We start from the raw sequence: 14,610 nt of genomic DNA on the forward strand, positions 1-14,610 counted from the left end.
GTCTGTCCTCTTGATCTCATATATATATATTTATATATATCCTCTTGAATTTGATACTCTTTTTTTTTTTTTTGAATGGAAATTATTATTTAATTACAGTGATTGAATAATTGAAGGCAAATAAAATCTGCTTTAAACTTGCCAGGCCTTGTTACTCTCTTCAGTAAGTTGAAAAAAAAAAAAAAAGCAAGCCAAACCCATGGAAACGCAGCGACTTTTCTCAAAAGTTTGATGAAATCATGAAGTTGATATAACATCTATGGCTTCTTTATTTAGAGAGGATGCAAACAAAAAAAACCCTTGAATATTTGTTTTGCAGTGCTTACTCTGAACTTTTAGAAAAGGTTCCAATAATTGCAGAATTTTTGGATTTGGGATGGTAAACTCGAAAGCTAGTTGATAATCAAGTATTGCATATCACTAATTTCCTTTATATTTTTCCTTAGTTAAATGTACCCTTATTTTTTCAATCTCCACCAAGCACAAGAAATTGAAATCCAAGAATTCCATTTTTTCTTGTCATATTTCCATGAACCAAACAGACCCGCCCTCAAACAAGCATTAACCAAAATTTCAACCTAAAAGAACATAGAACAAAAAGAACCGAAATGAAAACCAAAAAAAAAAAAGGAAAAAACTAACTTGATGTGGGAAGGGTGAAGGACGACAGTAAGAGCCAAGAGGAACCAAAGTGATGAACTATAGAGGAGAGAAGAGGAAGAGAAGAGAGTGGAGATGGCAGAAGTGATGAACTATAGAGGAGAGAAGAGGAAGAGAAGAGAGTGGAGATGGCAGAAAGGGGATTAGGTTTAGGATTTATTTCCCATGTGAAAACCCCATAATTCCTTTACTCAAGTTCGATTAGCTCAATTAGGAAAATTCCTAATCGAAACAAAACCAAATTAATCCTAATTATCGAATTATCTTAACCGAACTATTCAAAGAATTGAACTAACCAAATATAAAAAATAAAACTCACTTTGGTTTGATTTGGTTGTTTGGTTCAATTTGCATTTGCACACCCCTAATTAGACTTGCAATTAATTAGTTAACACAGGAAAGTAGTATAGTAGACAGAAAAGGCTTAATCGGTTACAACCTGTCTTTAACTGGTTAATAGAACACTGCCTCTCCATTTAAATTTAAGCACTAGAAGACAAAATAATGGCTAGAATAGTACTAAAACTGTTTTAAACTGCCAAATTCTGTCTTCAACAGTCAGGACTGATATTTTAATTATAAAAGGAATCTATAATGGTTAGAACGAATTAGATAAGCTATCTAAAGAGAGAAAGAGCCAAAAAGAGCAAAAAACCTTGTCCTTGCAAGTGTATTCCACTCCAATCCTTGGTAAACTTGTTTAAGCTTGAATTTGAACATCTTAGATCAGCTAGGTGATCAATTGTTCTTCATTTTTTCTTCATTTATTAATTGGTTAGAATTTGTGAAACACTTTAGGGGTTGTTGTAAGGGTTTGAAGCATGAGTTAGAAGCTCATCTTGTAAAAACTTGGTGGAAGCTGTTAATTCCATTGAGTTGTGAAGTTAGGTTGAAAATCTTTAATTGGAAGATCAAGATAGTAAATGTAGGTCAAGGGGATCAAACCACTATAAATACTTATATTTTGTCCACTTCTCTTTACGTCCTCTTTACTTGGTGCTCCTTAACTTCAACAAGTTTTAAACCTCCAATTCTAAATTGTCTAAAAATTTTAAAACTCAAAAGCTAATTTCAAAATAATTTTCAAAGTGCTATTCACCCCTTTACTTTCTGAAAAAGGAACCTCAATGAGGGCAGTAAAGGAACTTTTCAACTTCTAAAAATAGCAATTCATTTTCGCCACTCTCACCATAAACCTTTTCTTTTATAGGTTAAAGAAATGATTAAAGAGTTCACTTTTAATTTCAGCCGATTCTTCCACGACCAAGTTACGGACACTGATGAAAAATCTTGAAGAAATGAAGCCATAGTCGACGCTAACAAAGCTATGGTTGACCCTTTGAGCTCTGATGCCAAAATAAAAGCTTTCTAGAATTGGATCGACTAGAGAACTTCTATACTTGACTATAAATAACTGATATAAGAAAAATTAAAAAAGAAAATGACTAGTTTCTTACCTTAATCACTTCCAACGGCTCTAAGACTTCTTCAACTATAAAAAGGACCATTTTGAAGCAATTCAAGGTGAGGAAAAAGAAAGAAAAAGGGCTAAAGTCTTGAAGATCATGGTCTTGAAAAGAAAAGAGAGAAAATCAAGTAAAACCAAGTCTACTTGAGCTAAAACATTCTTTGTACATACACTCCAATCTTTATATCCCATTTTTATATCCATTGTTAGGTATTCTTCCTCCATTGTACTAAACTAACAAAACCCACCTTTTAGAAGTACCTTTATTATTCTTTGTAAAGTTTCTAACTTAACCTTGAAAAGTTAGTATAAGGATTATTGCTTGATTTTGTTAAAAGCAAGAATCCCTTTATGAATTGTGTAAGGGTTATCGCTTGATCCTGTGAAAAAATCTAATGTAAGGGTTATCGCTTGATCCCATTAAAAGGTAAGAATCTTTTTAGTGGATTGAAAATTCCTTGGTGAGCCAAAAGAGAAGATGTAGGCATTTGAGAAAGTTGAATCACTATAAAATCCTTGAGTCTTGATATACTTTTGTGCATTATGATTTATTTTTTAAAACTTGTTCTAGAAAAATCATTTACTTTGTTTTTTATACAAGTAGGAAATTTATTTTGAAAAGGGTTTGATTTTTACTTAGTGCCTTCATTCTTATTATTGTTTTGTTTTGCTACATCTTATTTCAAGAAAACCCATTTCAAAATTTCTTGTGCTTTAATTTACAATCTTCACATATTGGTTTGGTTCTTTGCTAAATCCTTTTCAACTATCATCGCTTGTTTATCTCTTGCTTGATTTTATTTGAAAAATGTTTTAAGCATCTCAAAATTGATCATTCGCTTGCATTTAATTTAGTAGTTTTACTAAAGATTTATGTATGCATCAAAAACCTCTTTGAAACCTCTTCTGCAAGCCTTGAAAATGATTTACTGGTCAAAGGTCGACTATAAGTTTAGTAAAGTTGACTATAAGATGTTTAAATTGCTTTAAAACAAGTTCTTCGCAAGCATAGTCGACTAGAAACATTTTGCAGTTGACTGCAGCAGTATTTTCTAGTTTTCAAATTTCAAAATGATTTTTTTAAAGCTCAATTGACCCCTCTTTTTGACATTCTTGTCACTTATTCATTGAGCTAACATTCCTAATACAAAGGAAGATCAACATGTCCCACATCATTGATAAATTGTTGAAGCTGGGCCATGGACCTCTTATTTTCAATACTCCCAATTCTTTCATCTTCAGACATAATCATATTAAAATCCTCTCAAATACACCATTGTACGTCAACACTCTGAATGATCTGTAGCAATTCCAACCACAAATCCTTTTTTTCAATTTCACCATTAAGAGCATAGATATTACCTATTGCACAACATCTCTCAACCCCCACCCTACCGATTAGCACAATAAAGTGTTTCCCATGTCTTTCCTATTCAAGGCTAAAGAAATGTTCTTTCTATACACTAAGAAGACCCCTATACATACTTTATGCTTCAACTAAGAACTCTTGAACTCTATCCCTTGCCTAGATAGCTTCATACAGATTATTTCTTACTCTAGTCAATTTGGTTTCTTGCAGAAAAACCATTTTTGGCTTTACATTTGCTATCAATTCACGAGCTACCCTCTTTTTTCACCTTGGCACATACCTCTAATGTTCCATGTTAGCAAATTCATAAGTACAAATACATTACAAACACCAACAAGCACAAATTCACTTAACTTACCTCATCTTGTCGATTGGTATCCTCAGCCTCCATTTCTATTATCTCCATTGTCAATATCTGTGAAAGCTCATTAAACTTTCAGCCCAACCTTTGACTAACCCTCGGGATTCCCTCTGTCTTTTTTCTTAGTGCCTTATTCTTGTTGCCAATACCCTCATCTAAAATAGAATCACCTTCACCAAACAAAAAATCGTCTTGGATTTACAAAGAGACCCCACTTTGATGTAGCCTTCTTCTTTGGACAATGGAATCCTTTGATTTTTTTATTCAACGATCGGGCCTCTTTTTTATGATATTTTTGCTGAGTGTTGGTATTTTTAAAAGCCTCTTAGCTTGGGCCTTGACTTTCAACCAGGCTAATCTCTTCCTACCCTTAACGGCCAACCTTGATGTATCTTTAGTTGGGCTTTTGCTTCTAATAGAATTGCCTTCATGATTCAAATTTTTATTTCCTCCACTTCGTTTCTTTATCTTGCATTTCCCAACTTTGACCAATTCACCTAATTAATTGACGTCTTAAACCAGCAACACAAACTTTTTTCCTAAGGTTGGTAGTTATAAAGGGCGGCTTATTCCCTTTGCCCCCTATATCCAACACGTTCTTAGCATCAATTTCTTCCTCTCCATCCTTTTCACGACCCACCCTCAAAAAGTACTTTCTCACACCCCCACCAATTCATTTGTTTCAGGGTACATACTGTTAGTCCCAAAAGGAGTGTTAGAAGAGGGGTGAATAGCACTTAAAAATATTTTTAAGGGTAGCTCTTGAAATTTAAAATCTGTTTGAAAGATTTAAGATGGATGGTTAAGAACTTGTCTAGCTCAATGAACACTAAGTAAAAAAAGGTTAAAAGAAGTGGACAAAACACAATATTTATGGTGCTTCGGTCCACTTGACCTACATCCACTACCTTGATCTTCTCAATCAAGGATTTTCAAACCAACTTCATTAAAACTAGTGAAATTAACAGCTTGCACCAAGCTTTTACAAGGTGGGCTTTTAACTTAAGCTCAAAACCCTTTTACAACAAGTTCTAAGCTTACCTTACCTTAGACTACCCCTTAGAGTGTCTTGCACACTCTAAGTAAACAAGAAATAGAAGATAAAATGAGGTACAAATGATCACCTAATTTATCTAAGTTGTACAAGCTTCAACACAAACCTTATCACAAAGAAAAGAGTGAAATACAAGTGTAAAGAGAAGGTTTTGGATTTTCTAAGCTCAACATTACTCTTGGTAACTTCTCTTTATGATTTTTGACTATTGGAAAGACTTTAAATACTTGAAAGATTAATTCTAGCCGTTAGAGCTAGTTTCTAGTCGTTATTTTGTCTTTTAGCGATTAAATTCAAATGAGCAGACAGAGTTCTGTTAACTAGTTACTGTAAGCTCTAACCAATTACAGCTTCTCTGCCTTGCATTGTCTAGCCACTCAGTTCACTATCTTAACCAATTAAAAACTGTCTATTTTGATTTTCTTTACACAACAAGCTTCTTTTAATTGGTTAACTTTTCCTTTAACTGATTGAGGCTTTACTTCCTTCAACCTTAATCGATTAAAATCAACTTTATCCAAGTAAAAATTCTTTGAATTTGTACTTCTTCATTTTAGCTCCCTTCAACAATCATCCTTATTTCAAACTTGGCTCTTTAGGTAGAGGGATCATGCACCAACCAATGAGCCAAATACTCGGGTGCTACTATTCTTTTTTAAATTTTTTTCACTAATTTTTCATAAATCTAATCATCATTTATAACATTAAAGTAATAAAAAAATTTTATCAACATATAATATAGGATGATCATATCAAAATCTAAAAATCAAAAAGAAATATACGATATTTTGAGATTAGGTTTTTATCATTAATTTTTCATATTATGTAATGAATATTGTAATTTTTTATTTTTTAAAATATAACAATTAGATGATTTTAATTTATTGTAAATCATAAAACTTTTATAACAACATTTGGAACAAAAAAAGAAAATTAATGGTAAACTTTTTGTTAAATATATAGATTGAATTTAGATATAAATGTAATAATAATTTTAATTTATTTTTGATCTTATCCATTCTAACATTCTCTTAATTTAACAATAACTATATGTCCACGTAGCATTTTTCTTTATTTATTGGATCCTAAAAATGGCCAAACCAACATAATCCAACTAAAACACACTCACCCTTTAAACTCTTCCACACATAATGACCTAAAAAACAGTAAAATTGTACAAATTATTTTTTCCTAATTTGAAATTGTGTCATTTCGGATTCTAGCATGTGTATTAAACACATTAAGCCCGTTTATCCTTTGATTCTGAATGACATCGTTTTGTATTATAGTAAGTTTTATGAAAAAACCCTAACGAAAGCCTATTTATTCCTTTCTTTCTTCTCTCTGAAACATCAGCCATCGTTGTTTTCTTCTTCTCTTTCTAAAGCCAAACTCTTCATTGTCTATTTTCTACCATTTGTTCCTTCTTCTTTTTTCATTTTCGAAAATATTATTCCCTATTTCTTGCTTTCTTTTTTTGTTCAAATCACACCTTCCTTTGGTTTATTTTATAGTTTTTTTTTTTTTACCTTTATTTTTTAGAAAACAAACTTTTCTTTTCCTTTTCCAAGCACAAAATATCAGTAAAACATTTGAAAAATTTAGATTTGATACTTTTAATTTAGCTTTTGTTAAAGGTTTTTTTTTTTCCTTTTTTTCCAAAATTATTTTTCTCTACTTCTTCTTAGGAGTAGTTTTTTTCCTTAGTTTAAACTACCAATAAAAGATTCAAAAACTCAAATGTGGTATTTCAACTTAATTCGTCACTCTAAGTAGACATTAAATCTAGATCTAAGATTTTGGATCTTATTTTCGCTTTTTCTACATGCAATACTATTGTTTTTTGCTTTTCAATGCTATTGTGTTTAAGGTACTGGAGATTGTTGCTTTTCAGTTTTGGTTTTCTTTCTTTTGTCGTTGGTTTCAATGTACTTAATTATACTTCTATTCATTTCTTACTATTTGTTTCACTAATTTATGCACACTATATCTGTGTTTGTAAGATTCTTGCATTGTTAGTAATTTTTCTATTGATTGTGTCATTTTTTACTGAATTTTTTATTTTCTATATTTTAATTTTTGACAAAAAAAAATCTCTAATTAAGAAAAACATCGTTTTTGCTCATATTTAATAATTGAAGAATACTTGTCATTCAATTGGACGTCCAATTGATATAATACCAAAAAGACTCCTTATGAAGTTGAAGAAAAAAATCCCTTGCCCACAACCCTAAATACAACTGACCCCATAAAAAAAAAATCTCAAAAATCTCTTCTCAATCAACCACGTGTCAACAAAAGAAGTAAAAAACGCGGTCACATCTGGAAGTTTTTTTGGAACTTTCTTTTATTTATAAAGCCACGTCTCAACAAAAGAAGCCAGAAATGTGGTCACACCTTGAAGCTCTCTCGAGGCTTCCCGATACCAAAAAGACCCATTTTAGAGCTGAGGAAACAATCTCCTGCCCACAATCCCAAATGCATTTGACCTCACCCAAAGCATCCCAAAATCTCTCATAAATCAACCACGTGTCAATAGCAAACGTCAAAAACGTGGTCACACCTTGAAGCTTTCTTGAGATTTTCTTTTATATATAAAGCCACATGTCAATAAAAAAAAAAAACAAACCAGAAATATGATCACATATTGAAGCTCTCTTGGTACCTCCTTTTATATGTGAAATATAATATAGATATAGCTTTTGTTATACGTGGAAGCATAGCAGATTGATTGGTAGAAAGTGACGTCCCAACTGCCACATGCAACAATCCCCTTTGTTCATCAACTTTATTGGTAAAAGGACAAGCAATGTTTTAAAGCTGAATATGACAATCTGGGCAATGAAAATGGTAAAGTGGGTTCCACCCAAAGTCAAAGGAAAATTGGTAATGTGCCTAGCAATTGTAGCCCTTGGTTTTACCAACCACAACAAATCAAAGGGCTGTGAGTTGCATACTTTTTCTTTTCATTTGATTTGATAGCAATACAATTGTAGTGGCTCAGAACTATATAATTATAGATAATTCTTTAACGATAAACAGGGATAAAATTTTTTGGGTTGATATATTTATTATATATTTATATTTTAAAGTTCTGTTAATAAATGCTCTTAAGTACATTTTGTATGGTTTTAGCCCTGTTGCTTTTGTCTAGGCTTTGCAATCCCCTGTCCTCGGGTTTTATTCAGAATAGACAAAAATTGGTGTCTTGATTCTCATGTTTGTGGCTCTTTTTGACTAGCCATCAACCCAGGGTCAAGCTTAGTCAATTTTTGTTACAGGATCAAACGTAGAAAGATAAAGGTTAAAAATTTTAAAAAATTAACATGTTAAATTCAATCAACAATCAAAAGATTGATAATAAAAATATAAAATTAAATTTAAAATTATAATATGTAAAATATAAATAGTTAAAAATGATGTATAAGATTAATAATTTTTATTTATATAATCAAAATTATTTAAAGATTATATATTAAAAATAATTTCATTTCAACTAAATATACAACGTAAAGCATATAAAAAATATATTCAAGATAATTTCCTCTTACATAATCAAGATTAATAAAAAAAATAATACATTGATGAATTTTTAAGTAACAATGTAACACTAAAACTTATATTTGAGAATCACATAATAATTTATTAATTTTAAAAATTAAAACCATAGAAAATAAAATTTACGTAATATAAAAAAGAAGAACACGACAAGTAGAAAGTTGATACCACATATGATGTAATAAAAAAGAAAAAAAGAATATAATTAATAGTTTGTATAAATTTGAGAAAGAAAATTTATCTAAACTTATAACATATGAACAAATAGAATAAAAATAAAAAAAATAAATATAAATATAAATAATAATATAAATTGAAAAAAAAATAAAAAAATAAAGTTGAGAGAGATATGTGAAATCATTTTATTATTCTTTATTTATATTAATTATTAAATAAAAAAATTATTTTGAAGGGGCCATTAAGAGAATATATAAAAAATTTTAAAAATTTTTTATGTTAAGAAAAAATTTTTAAACCCCTGTTACTTAAGGAGGCTTTACCCCTACTTTTACCTAATTTTGTACTCTCCATATTTTATAGCAATGAAGTTCAAGCCTTTCCAAAAAAAAAAAAAACAAATGCTCTTACGCATTTTATAAGATTAATTTATTGTTGAGTTTTAAGTTAACTAAAATTCTAAATTTTATTTGATTAGAAAATTTGTTTGTGTATAACATTGAATGGTTATATAATTTTAATTTTTTTATTTCACATGAGTCCTAATTCTAGAGAGGGAACATTTTATAACTTTATCTTTTACTCTAGATGGAGCTAGAATAGGTGTAAGTGAGTGTTCTTCGAAGATTATTGAAAGAGTGTGTATAAAGGTCTTTAGGTTAGTTTGGGAAACCATGAAGAGACATTTTATTGTACTTTAATTCCATAATAGTAGAAGAACTGTTTCACTCTGTAGATATATGCAACAGGCTGAACTATGTATGTTAATTCTTGTATTTTTTGTTTGTTTGATTTCTTTGGGTTTTACCTTTGTTATTTTTGGGCGATTTTTATAACAACCTAGTATAAGAGTTTCACGTTCGGTAAATTCACATTCAATAAGGATGTCGAAAGTTAATAGCTTTACAAATTCCTCATTTGAGAAGTTTGATGAGAAGACTAGTTTCATATAGTGGTAGAAAAGGATGAAAGATCTCTTTTTGCAACAAAGTTTCATGCGGCCTTTGCTAAGGAAGAAGAAAAGGTAACTAGATGACATGAAGGATGCTGAATAGGCAGAATTAGAGAAAATGTGTGTTAGCATTATTTGGTTTTGAATCGTGGATAATGTGTTTAACCATGTTATTAATGAGGAATCCGCTCTAAAGTTGTGGGCAAAGTTGAAGAAGATTTATTTGGAAAACAACTCTTTCCAATAAGTTGCAACATAAACGAAAGTTATATCGCTTAAAGATGGAGGAGAATGGAGACCTTATGAACATATGAATGAATTCAATTGATCATTGATCAATTGAAGAAGGTTGACGTGAAGGTGAAGGAAGAGGAGAATTAATGCACTATTGTTCCTCACATTGCTTCCAAATTTTTATGAGGTATTCGTAGAATCACTAATTAACGGGCAAGGATACAATAATGTTAGAACAAGCACAAGTTAATGTCTCATGAAGCTCAAAAGGATAGTAAAAAAGGGGGTAGAGACTTAATTGACTCAACATTGGTGGTCGAGGTTCGGAAGAGCAAGTCAACCGACATGAGATCTAAAGGTGGCAAGTTTTGATCTAGCAATGTTTAGTTTTTTCGATGCAAAGAGTATAGACATTTTTGAAGGAATTGTCTTACAAAAAGGGATGAGAGTAACAGGAATGAAGGTGAGTGTGTTTTCGTTACTGACGATGATTATTGTGCTGTCCTTGCAATCTTAAAAGATATAAATGCAAATTCTAGTGATAACTAGTATTTAGATTCTGCTTGTATCACTCACGTATTCTCCAAAAAAGATTATTTTGATTTGCTTCAAAAATGGTTGATTGAGAATTTGACTTTGGGTGATAAGTCAATGCTGGAGGTTATGGGTTTTGAGTTGTAAAAATCAAAATGGTTAATGGAGTTGTGCACACTTTGGGTGGTGTGGCCTATATCCTAAGATGTGTAAGAATCTAATATCATTAAGTCTATTAAACTCCAAAATGTATGAATTTTCTACTTATGATTGAGTGCTAAAACGCACACAAGGTGACATGGTTTTGATTAGGGGAATTTGCATAATGATTTTTATTGTCTAGAAAATGAGGCCTTGAAAAGATGGGAATAGTGCATAGGAGATGATAGCTACTGAAGTGAGATTTCACTTATCAATGAGGTGATAAAAGATTCCAATGATGTAGACAATCATGAAAGCAAGAAAAATCTTAACAATGTTAGTGAATTAGAAGGGTTGTCGAGGTCATTTTCCAAAGTCAGTTAGTGCCATTGATAATTCCTTTAATGTTAAATAAGGTTAAAATTTTGTTGAGGTAATATTTTATTATTTATCAAAAAAATTTTAAAATAAAAACTTTAATTTTTAAACTATAAATTACAAAAAATTAATTTTTTAAAATTAAAAATACATTAATATTTTAATAATTTAAAAATACAAAATAAAGAATAAACTAAAATAATCATATTCATGTTTAAATTATAAATTATTAATATTTTAAATAAACTATAAATTATTAATATTTAAAAAATAATCATATGAAAATTTTAAATAAAAATTTATTAATATTTTCAAGAAATTATAAAAATAACTTAGCTTTTCTTCATTTATACATTAATTAATAAAAACGTTATTTTATCAAGGTATTTTTTATTTTTTTCCAAAATATTAAACTTAGTACATGTATTGTGAATTGTAGTTATACGAATATTACCTAATTATCGAATTACGAATTATCATTATATGTGACGAGCAAATTATTGAGAACGATATGGGAAATGACAAAGAATATGAAGTGGAAGACAATAGTTTTGTACTAGAGCTTGTCTCATGCAAAGATACACTAAAAGCAACAATCACATTACATAATTTTCTCTTACAATACGAGAAAACTACATCAAAGCTTCCTAATGTACTAAGAAAAGTTAAAGATGAGGTCTAAGAGAGACATCAATTTCAAGAAAAATAAGTAATATTAAAATAATATTTGAAGGGTCTTCTAATTGAGTCATGTATATATATAGTTTTGATGTATAAAGAGATTATTAATTTATATATCAAGTGAGACTTATATATATTTTTTTAAATGTATTATCTTAAAATTTTAGAAAATTATTAATTAGCCACATTGGTCCCAAGTCGGGACCAATCAAAAATATTATTTAATCTAAATTATTAATTTATAGAATATTAATTTATACATATTAATTTACTATAATTACCTCAATAAAACATTATATTTGACACAAATATTTTTTGAGGAATTACAAACAAAATTATTTTGTATGCTACAATACATCAACTGTTAGGACTTAGGTTTGAAATGACAAGGTGAGATTTAACAGTCAGGAAATAGTTACCTTATATTACGAAGCTCAAGGAAACACTTCAATGGTTAGGGCTTCAAACTCTAACTTAGAGAGTATAAATCTTAAGATGAACGTGATGAACGGGATAAAGCTTAAGAGGTGGGAGATGATTACTTCTCATTGTATAATTTAAGATACATTTTATATATACGAATCAAATTATACCTGGTATAAAAAAAAATTTGTTAAATCTTTCAGAAATAAAATTTAATGAAATAATTTCGTTATAGAGATACTTATAGTTAAAGGATAGGTCTAAAGTGATAACGCAGGACAATTTATCCATAATTATTTTCTATGAGGACCAGGTATATTAATTAAGCCTTCCGTATAGGATTAATTTATGATACAAAGATAAATACGCGGGAGAGAGATATGGATAGCTAATGCATAGATTTAGAATAAATTTAGAGAAGAAGGTTGTGGTAGGTAGGTTTAATTGTCACTGTATTCGAGTATTTAGTTTAATGATAAATACATATACTTATGTCGGGTGAAAACATTTTTCTTGGTTTATTCAATTTCCTCTTGTACTAGGCCATTCGATGCTGTTTTTTCTCTTCTGCATAAGTTTCTACACATTTCTTTTCACTATGAAAACCTCAAGGGACAAAGATTTCCAGAGTTTGAATTTAAAACGTCATTCACTAATATGTTCCATCAAAGTCCTTCTATCATGAAATTTAATTATTCAATTATTTTACAATAATTCTCTATAGCTTTGGCATATGGAAACTTAATGACTCTTTATTGTTTGAATGGTGGATGGCAGGGGACTGGTTGCTGACATGTCTTTTATCAAAATTAAATTCAATATATAATTCTTTTAATGCTCTAAATTTATGTAATTTTTTTAAATACTATTATTGTTATTGTCAACCAATCAAGTATTTTCATTAAAATCAGTGAGTAGGTACAAAGGTCGGCTTAAGGGACCATAGGTACAGCAACTGCAAGCAACAGATGAGAAAAACAATCCATTGCAAAGAGAAAAAACATAAAGTGGGACCGTAGGACAGCACCAGCTAGCAAGAACTTAGAATACTAAGCAGTTACAGAGAAAAGAGCCTAAAGCTACGGCTTAGAATTAAATACATGACACGGCATTAATCAACCCAAAATCACAACAGAGCAGCAAGCTTGAGAACAAAAACAGAGAGATGGTATTAAACGTTACGGGACATCAATGTTATATATTATATGCATAAACTTTAGTATAATATTTACTAGATTTATTTATTTTCTTAAACTCCGTGAAGTCATGTAAAAATGTATAAAATGAGGTGGAGGTATAAAAGCTAGGGGCATTTTTAAAAATAACTCTTAAAAATAAGGTGTTTAAAAAAAAAACCCTCTTTTATAATTTTAACTGATTTTAGCCAAATTAGATAAAATTACCCTTAATCAAATTACACGTCATGTACAAAAACATATTATATGTCATGTACAAAAACATGTTACACGATAATGTTAAAAAATGTTATAACACGTCATGTTGAAAAAAGATACTGTTATTACACGCCATGGTTAAAAAATGTTATTACACGTCATGTTAAAAAAGATACTTTGTTACACGCCATAATTAAAAAAGGTTGATATATGTCATGTTGAAAAAACAATATTGTTATTACACGTTATGTACAAAAACATGTTACACATCATAGTTAAAAAATGTTATTACATGCTATATTGAAAAAAAAAATATTGTTACATGCTATGTACAAAAACATGTTACATGCCATGTTGAAAAAAATATTGTTGTTACATGTCATGTTGAAAAAAATGTTATTGTTACACACCATGTTGAAAAAAATGTTGTTGTTACACGCCATGTTTAAAAAATATTACTGTTGCACGTCATGTTCAAAAATATTTTGTTACACTTTAATACCTAAAATGATGTTGTTACTTACGAATGAAAACTGCAAATCCTCTTAACTCTCTTTATTTCATTTTTTTTTAACAATTTGGCATCGATTAAAGTGTTTGTAACATGTTTTTATAAATCAAAACATAAATTTTCTTATCTAAAACATCTATTTTGACTAAAAATTGAAAAAAATTTCTTTGAAAACCTAGGTTTATAAATTTCAAATTCTTGAGTTTATTGATGTCTAAGTCTCGAATTGATCCAATTAAAAACTATTTCAAACATCTGTGATCATTTCTATCGTTTTAATTTTATCCAAATATCTAAAAATCTAATTCTCCAAATAGCCACCCACTCCAAGCACATCCAAAACTATTGTTTGGTGTCTTGAAAGTGCAAAACAGAGAAATCTGAAAGCGTGGGAGAGAGAAATCGAAAGCATAGCAGACGAATGCCGAAGAGAGAAATCGATAAAATTAAAGAGAGTTGGATGGTGAGAGAGAGAAATCGGAAGCACAAATGAGAAGAAATTGTGATGAATGATTTAATTTATTTGAAATAGTTTTACAGATATTTTGTTAAATCAGGGCTAAATATGGGTAAAAATAGTTTGATGGTTATTTTTGAAATGCCCTTATCAAAGAGGATTACTCCTCACAATTTCCTCAAAAAGTTAACTACAGAGTGTTAATTGAGAAATATATATATATATATATATATATATATATATATATAGAGAGAGTAG

Source organism: Theobroma cacao, chromosome 8 (genome assembly GCF_000208745.1).
Source record: "Theobroma cacao cultivar B97-61/B2 chromosome 8, Criollo_cocoa_genome_V2, whole genome shotgun sequence".
Lineage (NCBI taxonomy): Eukaryota > Viridiplantae > Streptophyta > Magnoliopsida > Malvales > Malvaceae > Theobroma > Theobroma cacao.